Here is a 17,711-nt window from a genome sequence, read left to right on the forward strand (position 1 = left end):
TGTGGGTGGCAGAGGGGGGAAGCTTCGGAGCCGCGGAGGAGAGCGCAGCCACAGGGGTGCGGAGGGCAAAGCGGAGAGACTCCCGCACAGAGGCTTGGCGCCAACCAGCACTCACCAGCCCGAGAGGCTTGTCTGCTCACCGGCCGGGGCAGGTGGGGGCTGGGAGCTGAGGCTCGGGCTTTGGTGCTAGCCGGGAGGGAGTCCGGGAAAAAGTCTGCAGCTGCCGAAGAGGCAAGAGACTTTTTCTTGCCTCTTTGTTTCGCGGCGTGCAAGGAGAGGGGATTCAGAGCGCTGCCTAAACGAAATCCAGAGACGGGTGCGAGCCGCGGCTATCAGCGCGGATCCCACAGCAACAGGGGTGCAGAGGGAAAAACGGAGAGATTCCCGCACAGAGGCTCAGCGCCGAGCAGCGCTCACCAGCCGGAGAGGCTTGTCTGCTCCCCCGCCGGGGTGGGTGGGGGCTGGGAGCTGAGGCGCGGGCTTCGGTCGGATCGCAGGGAGAGGACTGGGGTTGGCGGCGTGAACACAGCCTGAAGGGGTTGGCGTGCCGCGGCGAGCCGGGAGGGAGCCGGAGAGGAGGTCTGCAGCCGCCAAGGAGGCAAGAGATTTTTTTCTTGCCTCTTTGTTTCGCGGCGTGCAAGGAGAGGGGATTCAGAGCGCCGCCTAGACGAACTCCAGAGGCGGGCGTGAGCCGTGGCTAACAGCGCGGACCCCAGAGACGGGCGTGAGCCGCGGCCATCAGCGCGGACCCCAGAGACTGGTAGGAAACGCTAAGGCTGCTGCTGCTGCCACCAAGAAGCCTGTGTGCGAGCACAGGTCACTCTCCACACTGCCCCTCCCGGGAGCCGCTGCAGCTCGCCACTGCCAGGCTCCTGTGATCTGGGGACAACTTCCCCGGGAGAACACGCAGCACACCTCGGGCTGCTGCAACGTCACCTCGGGCTGCTGCAACGTCACGACGCCTCTGACGCCGCAGGCTCGCCCCGCCTCCTCCGTACCACTCCCTCCCCCAGCCTGAGTGAGTCAGAGCCCCCGAAGCTGCTGCTCCTTTAACCCCGTTCTGTCTGGGCGGGGAACGGACGCCCTCAGGCGACGTACATGCAGAGGCGGGTCCAAATCCAAAGCTGAACGCTGGGAGCTGTATGAACAAAGAAGAGAAAGGGAAATCTCTCCCAGCAGCCTCAGAAGCAGCGGATTAAAGCTCCACAAACAACTTGATGTGCCTGCATCTGTTGAATACCTGAATAGACAACGAATCATCCCAAATTCAAAAGGTGGACTTTAGGAGCAGGATATATTAATTTCCCCTTTTCCTTTTTTTTTGTGAGTGTATATGTGTATGCTTCTGGGTGAGATTTTGTCTGTATAGCTTTGCTTTCACCATCAGTCCTAGGGTTAGGTCCGTCCATTTTTTTTTTTTTTTTACTTAAAAAAAATTTTTTTTCCTAATATATGTTTTCTTAATAATTTTTTCCGTATTTTCTATTTTTAGAAATTAAAAAAATTTTTAATAAGTTTTTTCATATTTTTTATTTTAAAAAATTAAAATTTTTTAAATAAATTTTTTTCTTAAAAATTTTTTCTTATTTTTTACTATAAAAAATTAATAAATCTATTTTTAAAAAATTAAAAAAAAATTTTTTCTGAATACATTTACTCTTAATAATTTTTTTCTTATTTTTTATTATAATAGCTTTATTTTATTTTATTTTATCCTCTTTTTTTCTTTCTATTTTTTTCTCCCTTATATTCTGAGCTGTGTGGATGAAAGGCTCTTGGTGCTCCAGCCAGGTATCAGGGCTGTGCCTCTGAGGTGGGAGAGCCAACTTCAGGACACTGGTCCACAAGAGACCTACCAGCTCCACGTAATACCAATCGGCAAAAATCTCTCAGAGATCTCCATCTCAACATCAAGACCCAGCTTCACTCAACGACCAGCAAGCTACAGTGCTGGACACCTTATGCCAAACAACTAGCAAGACAGGAACACAGCCCCATCCATTAGCAGGGAGGCTGCCTAAAATCATAAGGCCACAGACACCCCAAAACACACCACCAGACGTGGACGTGCCCACCAGAAAGACAAGATTCAACCTCATCCACCAGAACACAGGCACTAGTCCCCTCCACCAGGAAGCCTACACAACCCACTGAACCAACCTTACCCACTGGGGACAGATACCAAAAACAACGGGAACTACAAACCTGCAGCCTGTGATAAAGAGACCCCAAACACAGTAAGATAAGCAAAATGAGACGACAGAAAAACACACAGCAGATGAAGGAGCAGGGTCAAAACACACCAGACCTAACAAATGAAGAGGAAATAGGTAGTCTACCTAAAAAAGAATTCAGACTAATGATAGTAAGGATGATCCAAAATCTTGGAAATAGAATAGACAAAATGCAAGAAACATTTAACAAGGACGTAGAAGAACTAAAGAGGAACCAAGCAATGATGAAAAACACAATAAATGAAATTAAAAATACTCTAGATGGGATCAATAGCAGAATAACTGAGGCAGAAGAAAGGATAAGTGACCTGGAAGATAAAATGGTGGAAATAACTACTGCAGAGCAGGATAAAGAAAAAAGAATGAAAAGAACTGAGGACAGTCTCAGAGACCTCTGGGACAACATTAAAAGCACCAACATTCGAATTATAGGGGTCCCAGAAGAAGAAGAGAAAAAGAAAGGGACTGAGAAAATATTTGAAGAGATTATAGTTGAAAACTTCCCTAATATGGGAAAGGAAATAGTTAATAAAGTCCAGGAAGCACAGAGAGTCCCATATAGGATACACCCAAGGAGAAACACGCCAAGACACATATTAATCAAACTGTCAAAAATTAAATATAAAGAAAACATATTAAAAGCAGCAAGGGAAAAACAACAAATAACACACAAGGGAATCCCCATAAGGTTAACATCTGATCTTTCAGCAGAAACTCTGCAAGCCAGAAGGGAGTGGCAGGATATACTTAAAGTGATGAAGGAGAAAAACCTACAACCAAGATTACTCTACCCAGCAAGGATCTCATTCAGATGTGATGGAGAAATTAAAACCTTTACAGACAAGCAAAAGCTGAGAGAGTTCAGCACCACCAAACCAGCTTTACAACAAATGCTAAAGGAGCTTCTCTAGGCAAGAAACACAACAGAAGGAAAACACCTACAATAACAAACCCAAAACATTTAAGAAAATGGGAATAGGAACATACATATCGATAACTACCTTGAATGTAAATGGATTAAATGCTCCCACCAAAAGACACAGACTGGCTGAATGGATACAAAAACAAGACCCATATATATGCTGTCTACAAGAGACCCACTTCAGACCTAGAGATACATACAGACTGAAAGTGAGGGGATGGAAAAAGATATTCCATGCAAATGGAAATCAAAGGAAAGCTGGAGTAGCAATTCTCATATCAGACAAAATAGACTTTAAAATAAAGAATATTATAAGAGACAAAGAAGGACACTATATAATGATCAAGGGATCGATCCAAGAGGAAGGTATAACAATTGTAAATATTTATGCACCCAACATAGGAGCACCTCAATACATAAGGCAAATACTAACAGCCATAAAAGGGGAAATCGACAGCAACACAATCATAGTAGGGGACTTTAACACCCCACTTTCACCAATGGACAGATCATCCAAAATGAAAATAAATAAGGAAACACAAGCTTTAAATGATACATTAAACAAGATGGACTTAATTGATATTTATAGGACATTCCACCCAAAAACAACAGAATACACATTTTTCTCAAGTGCGCATGGAACATTCTCCAGGATAGATCATATCTTGGGTCACAAATCAAGCCTTGGTAAATTTAAGAAAATTGAAATCGTATCAAGTATCTTTTCCGACCACAACGCTATGAGACTAGATATCAATTACAGGAAAAGATGTGTAAAAAATACAAACACATGGAGGCTACACAATACACTACTTAATAACGAAGTGATCACTGAAGAAATCAAAGGGGAAATCAAAAAATACCTAGAAACAAATGACAATGGAGATACGACGACCCAAAACCTATGGGACGCAGCAAAAGCAGTGCTAAGAGGGAAGTTTATAGCAATACAAGCCTACATCAAGAAACAGGAAACATCTCGAATAAACAACCTAACCTTGCACCTAAAGCAATTAGAGAAAGAAGAACAAAAAAACCCCAAACTAGCAGAAGGAAAGAAATCATAAAGATCAGGTCAGAAATAAATGAAAAAGAAATGAAGGAAACAATAGCAAAAATCAATAAAACTAAAAGTTGGTTCTTTGAGAAGATAAGCAAAATTGATAAACCATTAGCCAGACTCATCAAGAGAAAAAGGGAGAAGACTCAAATCAATAGAATTAGAAATGAAAAAGGAGAAGTAACCACTGACACTGCAGAAATACAAAAGATCATGAGAGATTACTACAAGCAACTCTACGCCAATAAAATGGACAACCTGGAAGAAATGGACAGATTCTTAGAAATGCACAAACTGCCGAGACTGAACCAGGAAGAAATAGAAAATATGAACAGACCAATCACAAGCACTGAAATTGAAACTGTGATTAAAAACCTTCCAACAAACAAAAGCCCAGGACCAGATGGCTTCACAGGTGAATTCTATCAAACATTTAGAGAAGAGCTAACACCTATCCTTCTCAAACTCTTCCAAAATATTGCAGAGGGAGGAACACTCCCAAACTCATTCTACGAGGCCACCATCACCCTGATACCAAAACCAGACAAAGATGTCACAAAGAAAGAAAACTACAGGCCAATATCACTGATGAACATAGATGCAAAAATCCTCAACAAAATACTCGCAAACAGAATCCAACAGCACATTAAAAGGATCATACACCATGATCAAGTGGGGTTTATCCCAGGAATGCGAGGATTCTTCAATATACGTAAATCAATCAATGTGATACACCATATTAACAAATTGAAGGAGAAAAACCATATGATCATCTCAATAGATGCAGAGAAAGCTTTCGACAAAATTCAACACCCATTTATGATAAAAGCCCTGCAGAAAGTAGGCATAGAGGGAACTTTCCTCAACATAATAAAGGCCATATATGACAAACCCACAGCCAACATCGTCCTCAATGGTGAAAAACTGAAACCATTTCCACTAAGATCAGGAACAAGACAAGGTTGCCCACTCTCACCACTATTATTCAACATAGTTTTGGAAGTGTTAGCCACAGCAATCAGAGAAGACAAAGAAATAAAAGGAATCCAAATCGGAAAAGAAGAAGTAAAGCTGTCACTGTTTGCAGATGACATAATACTATACATAAAGAATCCTAAAGATGCTACCAGAAAACTCCTAGAGCTAATCAATGAATTTGGTAAAGTAGCAGGATACAAAATTAATGCACAGAAATCTGTTGCATTTCTATACACTAATGACGAAAAATCTGAAAGTGAAATTAAGAAAACACTCCCGTTTACCATTGCAACAAAAAGAATAAAATATCTAGGAATAAACCTACCTAAGGAGACAAAAGACCTGTATGCAGAAAATTATAAGACACTGATGAAAGAAATTAAAGATGATACAAATAGATGGAGAGATATACCATGTTCCTGGATTGGAAGAATCAACATTGTGAAAATGACTCTACTACCCAAAGCAATCTACAGATTCAATGCAATCCCTATCAAACTACCACTGGCATTTTTCACAGAACTAGAACAAAAAATTTCACAATTTGTATGGAAACACAAAAGACCCCGAATAGCCAAAGCAATCTTGAGAACGAAAAATGGAGCTGGGGGAATCAGGCTCCCTGACTTCAGACTACATTACAAAGCTACCGTAATCAAGACAGTTTGGTACTGGCACAAAAACAGAAATATAGATCAATGGAACAGGATAGGAAGCCCAGAGATAAACCCACGCACATATGGTCACCTTATCTTTGATAAAGGAGGCAAGCATATACAATGGAGAAAAGACAGCCTCTTCAATAAGTGGTGCTGGGAAAATTGGACAGATACATGTAAAAGTATGAAATTAGAACACTCCCTGACACCATGCACAAAAATAAACTCAAAATGGATTAAAGACCTAAGTGTAAGACCAGACACTATCAAACTCTTAGAGGAAAACATAGGCAGAACACTCTATGACATACATCACAGCAAGATTCTTATTGACCCAGCTCCCAGAGAAGTGGAAATAAGAACACAAATAAACAAATGGGACCTAATGAAACTTAAAAGCTTTTGCACAGCAAAGGAAACCATAAACAAGACCAAAAGACAACCATCAGAATGGGAGAAAATATTTGCAAATGAAGCAACTGACAAAGGACTAATCTCCAAGATTTACAAGCAGCTCATGCAGCTCAATAACAAAAAAACGAACAACCCAATCCAAAAATGGGCAGAAGACCTAAATAGACATTTCTCCAAAGAAGATATACAGATGGCCTACAGACACATGAAAGAATGCTCAACATCATTAATCATTAGAGAAATGCAAATCAAAACTACAATGAGATATCATCTCACACTGGTCAGAATGGCCATCATCAAAAAATCTAGAAACAATAAATGCTGGAGAGGGTGTGGAGGAAAGGGAACTCTCTTGCACTGTTGGTGGGAATGTAAATTGATACAGCCACTATGGAGAACAGTATGGAGGTTCCTTAAAAAACTAAAAATAGAACTACCATACGATCCAGCAATCCCACTACTGGGCATATACCCTGAGAAAACCATAGTTCAAAAAGAGTCATGTACCAAAATGTTCATTGCAGCTCTATTTACAATAGCCAGGACATGGAAGCAACCTAAATGTCCATCGACAGATGAATGGATAAAGAAGATGTGGCACATATATACAATGGAATATTACTCAGCCATAAAAAGAAATGAAATGGAGGTATTTGTAATGAGGTGGATGGAGTTAGAGTCTGTCATACAGAGTGAAGTAAGTCAGAAAGAGAAAAACAAATACAGTATGCTAACACATATATACGGAATCTAAGGAAAAAAAAAAAAAAAAAGGCCATGAAGAACCTAGTGGCAAGACGGGAATAAAGACACAGACCTACTAGAGAATGGACTTGAGGATATGGGGAGGGGGTGGGGTGAGATGTGACAGGGTGAGAGAGTGTCATGGACATATATACACTACCAAATGTAAAATAGATAGCTAGTGGGAAGCAGCCGCATAGCACAGGGAGATCAGCTCGGTGCTTTGTGACCACCTAGAGGGGTGGGATGGGGAGGTTGGGAGGGAGGGAGATGCAAGAGGGAAGAGATATGGGAACATATTTTATATGTATAACTGATTAACTTTGTTATAAAGCAGAAGCTAACACACCATTGTAAGGCAATTATACTTCAATAAAGATGTTAAAAAAAAAATTAAATGAAGTTAAAAAAAAAAAACAAAAAACTGAAGGTATGCTTCCTGAGTTCAAACTATACTACAAAGCTGTAGTATTCAAAACAGTATGGTACTGACACAAAAACAGACACAGAGGTCAGTGGAAAAGAATAGAGAGCCCAGAAATGAATCCACACACATATGGTTAAATAATCTATACAAAAGAGGCAAGAATATACAATGGGGAAAAGACAGTCTCTTCAATAAATGCTGTTGGGAAAACTGGACAGCTACATGCAAAAGAATGGATCTGGACCATTATCTTATACCATATGCAAAAATAAACTCAAAATGGATTAAAGACTTGAATGTAAGACTGAAACCATAAAACCCCTAGAAGACAACATAGGCAGTATGCTCTTGGACATCGGTCTTAGTGATACTTTTTCAGATCTGTCTCTTCAGGCAAGGGCAAGAAAAGCAAAAATAAACAAACAGGATTAAATCAAACGTAAGAGCTTTGCACAGCAAAGGAAACCAGCAACAAAATAAAAAGGCAACGTACTGAATGGGAGAAGATATTTACGAATCATATAACAAATAAGGGGTTAATATCCAAAATATATAAAGAACTCATACAACTTAATATCACAACCACAATGAGCTATCACCTTACACCTGTCAGAATGGCTGTTACCAAGAAGACAACAAATAACAAGTGTTGGTGAGGATGTGGAGAAAAGGGAGCCCTCATGAACTGTTGGTGGGAATGTAAATTGGTGCAGCCACTAAGGAAAACAGGAGATTCCTCAAAAAATTAAAAATTGAACTACCATACAATCCAGCAATTCCACTTCTGACTATTCCCCCCCCCCAAAAAAAACAAAAACACTAATTCAAAAAGATATATGCACTCCTTTGTTCATTGCAGCATTATTTACAATAGCCAATATATGAAAGTAACAGAAGTGTTCATTAATAGATGAATGGATAAAGAAGATGTGGTATGTGGACTTCCCTGGTAGTCCAGTGGATAATACTTTGCCTTCTAATGCAGGGGGTGTGGGCTCGATCCCTGGTCAGGGATCTAGGACCCCACATGCCTCATGGCCAAACAACCAAAACATAAAACAGAAGCAATATTGTAATAAAGACTTTAAAAATGGTCCCCGTCAAAAAAAATCTTAAAAAAAAAGTGGTATATATATGTGCAATGGAATATTACTCAGCCATAAAAATGAATGAGATCTTGCCATTTGCAACAACATGGATGGACCTAAAGGGTATTATGCTAAATGAAATAAGCCAGAGAAAGAAAGACAAATACCATATAATTTCATTTATATGTGGAATCTAAAAAATAAAACAAACAAACAAAACAAAACAGAAACAGCTTCATAAATACATAGAACAAACTCGTGGTTGCCAGACAGGAGGGGAGTGGGGGATGGGCGAAATAGGTGAAGAGGATTAAGAGGCACAAACATCCATTTATAAAATAAATAAGTCATGGTGATGTAATATAAAGAATAGGGGACATAATAATATTATAATAACTTTAAATGGTGACAGATGGTAACTAGACTTATCGTGGTGATCATCTCAAAATGTATATAAATGTTGAGTCATTTATGTTGTATACTTGAAATTAATATAATATTATACTTCAATTGAAGTCAATTATAATTCAATTTTTAAAAAATAACCAAGCTGAAAAAAACCTCCCCCAATTTGATATATTCTTGCCTTTAGAAGTGGTTTTTACTGCAAGAAATGAAATCATCAACCACAAATATTTACTGACCACCTATAACAATACATTTGCTGAAGAAACAAGGTAAATAGAATGATTTTTTAAAGGTCTCTTTGTGTTTTAGCAGAATATTTAGGGAGGAGAGAAGAGTCAGGTTGGAGCACCTTAAACAAGTTTTAAACTATGTGTGTTTGCTGATAAAACTCATTTTCTAATTAAAAAAATTAATACGATCTCATTGGGAGATACTGGGGAAAAATCAGAAAAATGTAAAGAAAATGAGAGTCACCCCTAATTATACCACAATAGAAAAGCATCTTTTAACAGTTTATTGTATATCTACCTATTCTTTTTCTAACTACTTATATTTCCATTTATCTTTATATTATTTACAAATTTGTTCTCTTAATTTATATATAATTTCACATCCTTTTTTCTTCATTTAAAAACATATTTACATATTTTCCCATGATATTAGAAATCCTTCAAAAATCTAATTTTTAGTGGCTACATTTTGTAATGACTATGTTATATGGCCATATTTCGTTATATATTATATAGCTATTATATTATGCTATGGCTACATAATAGAAGCCAGCATTTATTCAACATACTAAAATAGCAGCAATTGAATTTTTTCTCATGAGGAATTCCTTCTACTAGGATGTTGGGCCTTGTGGATGGATCATTTGATTTTGTCTTTTTCTTTTTTTTAAAGTTTATTTTATTGAAGTATAGTTGACTTACAATGTTGTGTTAATTTCTGCTGTACAGCAAAGTGACTCAGTTACACACATATATACATTCTTTTTTGTATTCTTTTCCATTATGGTTTATCACAAGATACTGAATATAGTTCCCTGTGCTATACAGTAGGACCTTGTTGTTTACCCATTCTATATAAAATAGTTTGCATCTGCTAGTCCCAAATTCCCAATCCAACCCTCCCCTGCCTCCCCCTCCCCCTTGGCAACCACAAGTCTGTTCTCTATGTCTGTGAATCTGTTTCCGTTTCATAGATAAGTTGATTTGTGTCATATTTTAGATTCCACATATAAGTGATATCACATGGTATTTGTCTTTCTCTTTCTGACTTACTTCACTTAGTATGATAATCTCTAGGTCCATCCATGTTGCTGCAAATGGCGTTATTTCATTCTTTTTTATGGCCAAGTAGTATTCCATCTACACATCTTCTTTATCCATTCATCTGTCAGTGGACATTTAGGTTGTTTCCAAGTCTTGGCCATTGTGAATAGTGAGAAAAAGTTTAATTTAATCCTCTGAAATCAGTATAAGTTCAATAATATTATAATCCTCACAGGAGCAGATCTCATTACTGTACCTAACTCTTTACCTCTCCCTACAGACTAGTGGTTCTCAACCAGGACCAGTTTTGCCCTCTAGGGAACATTTGTCGATGTCTGGAGACATTTTTGATTGTCACAATTATGGAGGGGCTTCTAGTGTGTAGAGGCCAGGGATGCTGCTGAACATTAAATGATTCATAGAACAGCCCCCCACAAAGAAGGATCATCTGGTCCCAAAGGCCAAGAGTGCCAAGGCTGAGAATTCCTGCCATGGGGTCAAAACCTTCACTGTGTGATTTGTTTTACTCCTTGACTTGAGGTTTGGTCTATGTGACTTGCTTTCACCAGTAGAATGAGGTAGAAATTACAATGTGACATTGTCTTATGCATCTTCACGTTTTCTTCTTGTGGCTCTTCTAGCACCACGTGAAGAGCATGCTTGTCGATCCCACTAGGATCAGAGAGAAGGATGAAGGACACATGGAGCAGGGCGTCCACAAGACACACTGACCTGCGGGGAGCTGAGACGCCCAGCCCAGCATCCATCAGGCCAACCCCAGCCAACCTGCACATGTGGAAGCTACGGTAATTAATGATTGTTGTCTTAAGCCACTGAGCTTGGGGGCAGTTTTTAATTTAGCAATAACAGTTTTATAACAATAACAGTAACAATCACAGTTTTAATTTAGCAATTAATAATAATTAATTATTATTAATAATAATTAATACATTAGGTGAAAAAACTAATTTGCTGCGGCTCACAAAGTAAGTCAAAGAGCTGTGTTTCAAACTCAGTCCTGGCCAACTGCAAAGTCCATTCGTAATGTTGAGACTATACTGTTTTTCTGATACCATCATTTATGTAATCATTCTTATGTTAGATAACTAAGTAATTTTCTGTATTTTGCATATATATGTGTCCCTCCCATTCTGGTTTCTCTAGGATAAAATTTCTCTGTCAAAGGATATGGACATTTTAAGGAACTTGATGCATTTTGACTGCATATTTTTAAGAAATTTGAATCATCCAAAGAATAATACTAATTTTAAAAATTCTAGTAATAATTTTGCAATATATACATGTGTGAAGTCATTATCTTGTACACTTGAAGCTTACATGTTATGTCAACATCTCAATAAACCTGGAAATAATAAAATAAATGACACCTCCTCAAATACTAATAATTAATTGAGAATTTAACATGTCTCAGAGCCAACATTAATTTTAGATAAAATATACAAATGCATAAGGAATGCACTCTTAGGCAATGTTTATAAAATTTAAACTGTATGAGGAATGCTTCTATTACAGACAGCCATGGGGTTTTATGCAAGATGCAATATATCTGTGCTCTTCTATTATTATATATCATTGGCTGCATCTTATAGTCAGATATAAGTTGATTCTTATATCTGGAAATATTGCAACCCATTTCTATAGCAATTTATTTTGAGGAGTCATTTTTAACAATGAATCAGTTCCAAAAAAAAAAAAAAAAGTGGCCCTGTCTAAACGAGGCACTGCCTGAAGGTGAAGTTAGCAGCAACCGTGTGGCAGCAGAGGAGTTAAAGCTAGCTGAAGGGTGATGTTTTTCAGCGGTCCTACGTCTAATAAAATGCATGTCGAACTGTGACATGTGAATAATGTTACTTCTCCACTGTAAGCCTCGGTAAAAAAAAAATAGATGGATGTAAATGGCTCCCTAAAGCCAGCATGTGACCCCAGTGCGGAAGGCAGGATTTATTAGTGTTTATTTTCACTTAGCGTAACCACTTCAGCCCTAGAACACCAGTGTCCAAACCCTCCTCCCAATAGATGGTGGTCAGCAAAAACTAAGGCAAACAAAGACCATCCTTGGTCTCCCTAAACGGAGGGCGGAGGAGGCTGAGCCTGTAGATCTGAGGCAGGGAACCGAATAAAACGACCCTTTGTGTTTTCAAACTTGTGATTTGACGTTGCCTTTAGAAGACCTCCAGGCAGAACCGACCCCACCTCCTCCGCCAAGCCCACCTGGCTTTGCTGCACAGAGTCTAGCACCCAACTGCGGCTGTGCAGAGCCCGAGACCAGTGCGGTCTTCGCGGCCTTGCAACCTAGGGGTTTAAGACTCTGCCAGCACTGGCTTAAAGTTCTTAGTAATTTTATCTTTTAATTACTTGCTTTACAACTGAAGTCTGTTAGAACAATGGAGCGTGAGCTGGGATCTTGGAGTGTCAGTTCGCTGGCAGTCCCACCTGCCACTGCCTCTCCCATCCCTGTCCCCATCCCCTCCCCGCCCCCAACTGCACCCCATCCTCCCCAGAGACAACTGTACCCCCTATGGCAACTGACATCCTATGGCGACCGGGTCGGGTTGGTGGGGGATTGGGAGGAGGAGAAGCTCACTCTCAGCCCTTGGCCTCTGCCCCCAGCAAGCACAGGGAGGGGAGAGAGGAGATTAACTTCCCCATTGTCATTGTGTCCTGTCCCCTTGTGCACCTTCTCACACACTCCACTGCATTATTTACTAATTCAGTATTGTCGTGGTCAGAGGGGTCTATGTCTGAATGCTATCTTCCTCTGGCTGGTTGCTGCCACTCTCCGCGCCTCTCCCAGCAGTGGGGCTGTGCCTGTTCACTCTTTCTTTCTCTCCTCCAGTTCCATAGTCATGAAGATAATAGTCATCATTTACAGTCTTAGTATCTTCATCTTAGTAATGAGGAAACTTTACACTGAGAGGTCTCATGGCTTGTTCAGGGTCACAGAACTAGCAAATGGCAGAGCCTAGACTTGAGCTGGATCTTGTGACTAAATCCAAATTCCAGATACAGCCTCCCCCCACTGTGGTCACTGGGGACCTTGATTAGAGGACGTAATAAACGATGGTGAAGCCCAATTCTTGCCCGACCTCTCCGGTCTAAAGGAAATGGCTGCATTTAGCTCTCAGTAACTGCTGTTGCCTGGTGTTTAGACAGGATGTGGATAGAAAATGGAAGACAGTGTATATCTGGCCCATTGTATTGTATATAATACCATGTTGCCTAGTGGCCTATGAAATATAACTGCCTGGATTTGAATTGGGGCTTTGCCACTTACTGTGTGCCCTTGGCCAAGTTGCTGACCTTTCTTGCCTCGTTTCCAAATCTATACAGTGAGGATAATAATAGCAATTTTTTTAAACATCTTTATTAGAGTATAATTGCTTTACAATGGTGTGTTAGTTTCTGCTGTATAACAAAGTGAATCAGTTACACACATATATATATATCCCCATATCTCTTCCCTTTTGCGTCTCCCTCCCTCCCACCCTCCCTATCCCACCCCTCTAGGTGGTCACAAAGCACGGAGCTGATCTCCCTGTGCTATGCAGCTGCTTCCCACTAGCTATCTATTTTACATTTGGTAGTGTATATATGTCCATGACACTCTCTCACTTTGTCCCAGCTTACCCTTCCCCCTCCCCGTATCCTCAAGTCCATTCTCTAGTAGGTCTGCGTCTTTATTCCCGTCTTACCCCTAGGTTCTTCATGACCATTTTGTTTTGTTTTGTTTTTTAGATTCCATATATATGTGTTAGCATACAGTATTTGATTTTCTCTTTCTGACTTACTTCACTCTGTATGACAGACTCTAGGTCCATCCACCTCACTACAAATAACTCAATTTCATTTCTTTGTATGGCTGAGTAATATTCCATTGTATATATGTGCCACATCTTCTTTATCCATTCATCTGTTGGTGGCAATTATTTTGTGGGAATGTTAGGCTTAATGGTACCTGGTAATCTCTCAATAAATGTTAATTATCATAATGTGATAATATATAATTATTGTTACAATACAATCTTTCACTTTTTTTTGCAGCTTGGCATGGGGGTGGAATGAGGTGTGTGCCCATGTGTCCTTACCGTCTTTGAACGTCAGTATTTTGGGTGCTGAAATCTGACCTTGCAGCAACAACCTTCTGACTGTTCTCCCCACACTCTTACTTTCCCACCCCCTCGTCCCCATAATCTTTATTTAGCTTCTAAAGTGACACCATGTAGGAAATTCAACCACCCTGAGGCAGCCGTGGTAGAAAGCACCTCTAGCCAACAGCATCAACTGCCAGCCATGAGGGAAGAGGTCTCTAGATGATTCCAGCAAAATGGTTGCTTTATGCAACCGTTAAGTTTTGGGGTGGTTTGTTATGTAGCAATAATAATCAGAACAATGACACAAATATTGAAATTATCAAACATATCAAACACAGATTAATCAGTTCAAAAGCAGATGACAAAAGGGAGAAGTTCAGCGAAAAACTACTTATGAAAAAAAATCAAATAGAAGTTCTAGAACTGGGACTTCCCTGGTGGCGCAGTGGTTAAAAATCTGCCTGCCAATGCAGGGAGCTCGGGTTCGAGCCCTGGTCCAGGAAGATCCCACATGCTGCAGAGCAACTAAGCCCGTGCACCACAACTACTGAGCCTGCCCTCTAGAGCCCGTGTTCTGCAACTACTGAGCCCACACGCTGCAACTACTGAGGCCCACTCGCCTTGAGCCCACGCTCTGCAACAAAAGAAGCCACCGCAATGAGAAGCCAACGCACACAATGAAGAGTAACCCCTGCTCGCAGCAACTAGAGAAAACCCACACGCAGCAATGAAGACCCAACACAGCCAAAAATAAATAAAATAAAATAAATAAATTTATATAAAAAAAGAAATTCTAGAACTAAAGAATACAATAATTGAAATCTATACATTAAAAGGAATTAGCAGCAATAAGACACAGTAAAGGCTAGGATTAGTGAGCTGGAAAACAGATCAGTAGAAATTACCCAGACTGAAGCATGGCGATCAAAAATGATGGAAAGTGCAGAAGAGAGTGTGGGATGCACATGGAAAGAGTGAAAGGTCTAATATACGTGAAATTGGAGTCATAGAAAGAGAGGAGAGAGAGAATACTGTGAAAAGCAGATTTGCAAAGGAAAGCCCAGAGAAACAAAAAGAGGCCAATCATCTGACTTCTGCATTCAGGTTCAGTGAGATGTGAAAATAGGTGCATTCTCGGGACCTTGTGCAGTGACATCCAAGGTTTAGAAACAACAGAGAACTAAAGAGCAGGGAAAGTTTATGAGGTGAGAAAAGAGGGTGATGAAATCTGAGGTACCCAGAAGAGAAGATTGAGATAACTAAATTGTAGACCACTGAAGGCCATGTCTAATTCTTTTCTTTTTTAATGGCACTTGGCACATGACTGGCACGGAAAAGACTCTCAGTATAACATTTGCCGAGTGAGGAGCATCTGTTCCACAGAGAGAAGGCTGTTGCTCGCGCTGTTTAGGCTGGCTATTGAAGAGCTGCCTGGGGCAGCTAGATACCCTCCAGATGCTACCTTCAGATCTTTTCATTACCTTCAATCTTCATTTGTATTCTTGGCCAGAGATAAGACCTGAGAGGGGGATGAGGAGTACTAGGATTTAGGACAGCAAGTTGACCAGCTTCCTTCATTCCTGCTCCCTCCCTCCCTTCCTTCCTCCCTTCCTTTTCTCATTAAATATTCCTTGGGCAGCCCCTAGTTGCTGTTCATCGGGCTGGGTACCATGCCCACAAAGATGAATTTTTAAAAAGTCCCTGCTCTAGTGAGGGGAACAAACAGTAAGTAAATAATTACAATTTAATCTTTGAGCACTAAACCAAAGCACCACAGGGGCCCAAAGAAGGGACCAACTGGCTGACGGTCATGAGAATAAAGAAAGTTTCATGCAAAAGATGATGTTGGAGCTGTACATTCAAGGATAAGGGACAGATATGAGGCAGAGAGGGGGAAAGCCCACCCAGAACAGCGGGCACAGTCTCAGATGTGTGAAGGTCATGTGTGGCCAATTTTGGTTTTTTTCATTTTTTTGTTTTGTGGCCACACCACGGGGCTTGTGGGATCTTAGTTCCCCACCAGGAATCGAACCCGGGCCCTTAGCAGTGAGAGTGCAGAGTCCTAACCACTGGACCGCCAGGGAATTCCCAACAGGTGGTATTTTGGTGTGACTGGAGCATAGCCTGTAGAGGCCAGGGGACAGAGGTTTCAGGAGAAAAGCTTGCAAAAAGAGGTTGATGCCAGTAGATGTTTTGCACGTAGTCTGTTGGCATTGAGAAATGATGTACGGCTCCAGTGAGTGACATAACTGTGACTGTGTTTTAGAAAATCGTCCTGTCAAGAGGGGACTGTGAAGGGAGATTGGGAGCCAGCAGAGGTGGGGGTCGGGTAGGAAGAGCAGACTGGGCTTTGGCCGCATCAACTGGCTGACACAAATTCGACTGTTGTTCAGTTGAAACATGTTTCTCCATCATCTGAACGACCAATTTTTGCAGTCATTTGGGCCAGTCGTGCAGTTGATCCAAAGCAATTGTTAAGTCATCTCAGAACTCAAAATGACTACTGATCTCATGTTCTGAGCAGCCAAACAGGTTTGGAAGAACAAGCCTCTAGCAAGCCAGGAAGGGCTCATGTTAAAAGAACAGAAAGCTTCCATATTACATCCTTAGTGTATTGGCTAGAGCAGGACATTTAAGGGGGATTTCAGATTTCAGAAAAAATGTGTGTGTGCTGGAAATCCAGCCCCAAAGCATTACTTTTAAGCCAAGTAAGCACGGAGGGAAAGGTTCAGGTGAAGGTCACACAGCTGTGAGTGGATTAGTGCTCAATGGGGTTTTGCTGCAGAGAAATCCTCCAGTTTGCCTTCTGTACACAGAAGTGGTATAAAAAATCCTTATCAATATGGCTTTGCAGAAGCTGCGCATACAGCTCGCTCTGCTCTCATCTGGCTTCTAGCTAGGAGCCGGCTTGTGGGAATTGCAAAACTTACTCCCTTCACTGCTGGGAGCCCCTCAAGGGCACTGGCTGAGACTGGGCTAGCCGTGCTTATTATTTTTTCCTCTCAACATTGTTGTATCCGGATTTGATGCCCGGAACTACTGTGACCATTTTGCTAACACCAAGAGGGTGAAGCCAACACATGAAGGAGAACAGATCAAAGGGAACAGTAAGAAGCAGACCTGGAGCCTTGACATATTATACCTGTAGCCTGATCGTCTGCTGGATTTCTTGTTATGCAAAAAAAACAATTTCCTAATTCCCCCATTGTTTGTTTAAGTCACTTTGAGGGTGACTCTCTTACTTACAGATAAAAGCATCCTGAGTTATACTTCCCAAATACACATGGACACAACACACATATGCACACCCCCCAAAATATCTCTTTTCTAACCAACCCTTGCTGTCTGAAATGCTTCTCCTTATGAACCATTCTTTTTATTGGGGAATTTT

Source organism: Balaenoptera ricei, chromosome 18 (assembly GCF_028023285.1).
Source record: "Balaenoptera ricei isolate mBalRic1 chromosome 18, mBalRic1.hap2, whole genome shotgun sequence".
NCBI classification, from domain to species: Eukaryota; Metazoa; Chordata; class Mammalia; order Artiodactyla; family Balaenopteridae; genus Balaenoptera; species Balaenoptera ricei.